The sequence below is a fragment of the Nerophis ophidion genome, linkage group LG03 (genome assembly GCF_033978795.1).
Source record: "Nerophis ophidion isolate RoL-2023_Sa linkage group LG03, RoL_Noph_v1.0, whole genome shotgun sequence".
NCBI lineage: Eukaryota > Metazoa > Chordata > Actinopteri > Syngnathiformes > Syngnathidae > Nerophis > Nerophis ophidion.
Window position 1 is genome coordinate 57,480,098 of NC_084613.1, and position 2,852 is coordinate 57,482,949.

The window sequence follows — 2,852 nt, forward strand, 5'->3', positions numbered from 1 at the left end:
TTCCATCTTAGGTGAGCTAGGGCCCAGCCAAGCCGGCAGCGTTTCAAGATATTGTTGATAAATGAGTTTGGGTTTGCATAGTAGAGTTTTAACTTGCACTTACAGATGTAGCGACCAACTAAGACCATGTGATGATATCCTTTACACACTGATGTCGGTTTTTGATGCAGTACCGCCTGAGGGGTCAAAAGTCCCTAATATCATCGTTTACGTGCAGTGATTTCTCCAGATTCTCCGAACTTTTTGATGATTTTATGGACCCCAGATGGTAAAATCCCTAAATTCTTTGCAATAGCACGTTGAGAAATGTTGTTCTAAAACTGTTCGACAATTTGCTTACAAATTGGTGACCCTCACCCCATCCTTGTTTGTGAATTACTTAGCATTTCATGGAAGCTGCTTTTATACCCAATCATGGCACCCAACTGTTCCCAATTAGCCTGCACACCTGTGGGATGTTCCATATAAGTGTTTGATGAGCATTCCTCAACTTTATCAGTATTTATTGCCACCTTTCCCAACTTCTTTGTCACGTGTTGCTGGCATGCAATTCTAAAGTTAATGGTTATTTGCAAAAAAAAAATGTTTATCAGTTTGAAGATCAAATATGTTGTCTTTGTAGCATATTCAACAGAATATGGTTTGAAAATGATTTGCAAATCATTGTATTTCGTTTATATTTACATCTAACACAATTTCCCAACTCATATGGAAACAGGGTTTATATATATATATATATATATATATATATATATATATATATATATATATATATATATATATATATATATATAATACACATACATGCATATATATACATGTACATATATATATATATATATGTATATATATATATATATACATATATATAATAATACACACATGTATATTCATATATATACTGTACATATATATGTCCTGGGTTCAATCCCAGGCTCGGGATCTTTCTGTGTGGAGTTTGCATATTCTCCCCGTGACTGCGTGGGTTCCCTCCGGGTACTCCGGCTTCCTCCCACCTCCAAAAACATGCACCTGGGGATAGGTTGATTGGCAACACTAAATTGGCCCTAGTGTGTGAATGTGAGTGTGAATGTTGTCTGTCTATCTGTGTTGGCCCTGCGATGAGGTGGCGACTTGTCCAGGGTGTACGCCGCCTTCCGCCCGATTGTAGCTGAGATAGGCGCCAGCGCCCCCCGTGACCCCAAAAGGGAATAAGCGGTAGAAAATGGATGGATGTATATATACATATATATAATACACACATGTATATGTCTGTATTTGTGTATATGTATGTACGTGTATATATACACACTTGTGTATATATATATATATATATATATATATATATATATATATATATATATATATATATGCACATGTGTATATATATATATATACACTCATGTGTTATATATACATGTATATATACGTACATACACTCACATATATATGCATTTAAGAGCACATTATTCAAAAGAGGGCACTTTATAGTTAATTATTTAATGTACACAAAGCAAGTAATAAGGTTGATTATGTCTTTGTTTACAATTTAAGATGTTATCTTTACTAATTAAAAGTATGAAACTGAAAAAAGGTTGTGAAGCGTTGGTATATGATTACTATGCAGACTTTGTATAGAAAAAAAAGGGACAAATTGTATGTGAAAATCATTTTTTATTACGATTTATTTAAATTAAACACTGCTATATACATATTGCTGTTTTTCGTTGTTAATTTTGATTCATATCGAACAGTTAAAGCATTTGCAAAATAGGTAATAGCAAACAGGCAATAGACAGTAGATGACATATACAGTAGAAGATCTATGTCGATGGCTTTCCTATGTGTGTGGAGGGGCTGCCCAGAATGTCAACATACAAACACGTCAGACTTTTTCTGTGGTTATCCTTTCCTTTTTTCATACAGAAGCTGAGATTGTTTTTCTTGCATAAAAAAAAATATTGCCTAAGAAAAACATGTTGCTCACATAGCAGCAGATTGTAATAATAAAAACATAAATCTGCATCCAGCGCATGATAATTTAACTTGTGACTCATTACGAGGAATGTCTTTTTGCACGAAAAACGTTGTCCCTTTTTAGTAATTTTTTTTTTTTACTTATTTAGTCCTCATTACAGTTCATTCCAGGCCAGCTGTCTTATCTCCTTCTGTACTGCAAAACATTGTTTTATTGTATTCTACTATTTCAAGCCATTTGGGAACCCGCTGGTGTCAACACCAAGTACCTTTTATTTCATCTCCTATTTTTGCTAAAAACAACTGCTTTACAAACACGGTATAAACAAGCGTGACATCATTGGCAGCTAGTGACAGCTTCGCTGGACCACAGTGGGGTTTTAATGCTCTCATTTTAAGAGTAACATCCCTCTTTTCCCCCTCAAAAGACAAAAAAGACAGACTAAGTAAAAGGATTATAAGTGTCATACAAACCTTTTTGGTTTTTGAGGCCCCATTTGGGTCTTTTTTATTACAAGGGTTTGATTCTGATCCAACTGAAGCCATCAAGGCTCCAAATCAGTTTAGTTCTTAAAAATATAAACTCACTTGAGTCTTATTGATCCCTGAACAACCGCAAAGTGTTTAAGCCATGGGCCGGCCTTGATGGTAAGCAAGGTGGGACATTTGTGGATGTCGTATTTTACAGTAAGACTGTCACACAGCTGGCGTTCCTCCCTGAAATTGATGTAAATCACACACGCAGGTTGTGAAGATTAGGGGGGAAAGGTAGTTGAACTCTGTGGTGCATTTCTACAGGCAAATGAGGGAGAAGATCTAAAAAAACAAAAACAATAAAACATGCAGGCCATAAAATGTCTTGTCCTGTCAAATGC

At 35.3% G+C, this 2,852-nt stretch overlaps 1 protein-coding gene across 1 annotated transcript in view; it reads right to left on the reverse strand.

Moving 5' to 3' along the window:
* Positions 1 to 1,654: 1,654 nt before the first annotated feature.
* Positions 1,655 to 2,852, reverse strand: part of fosl2 (FOS like 2, AP-1 transcription factor subunit) — an 11,341-nt gene continuing 10,143 nt past the window's right edge. The window contains exon 4 of the mRNA XM_061895701.1: positions 1,655 to 2,852. This exon is cut by the window's right edge and continues 934 nt beyond it. The gene's annotated coding sequence lies outside the window, so the exon portion shown is untranslated.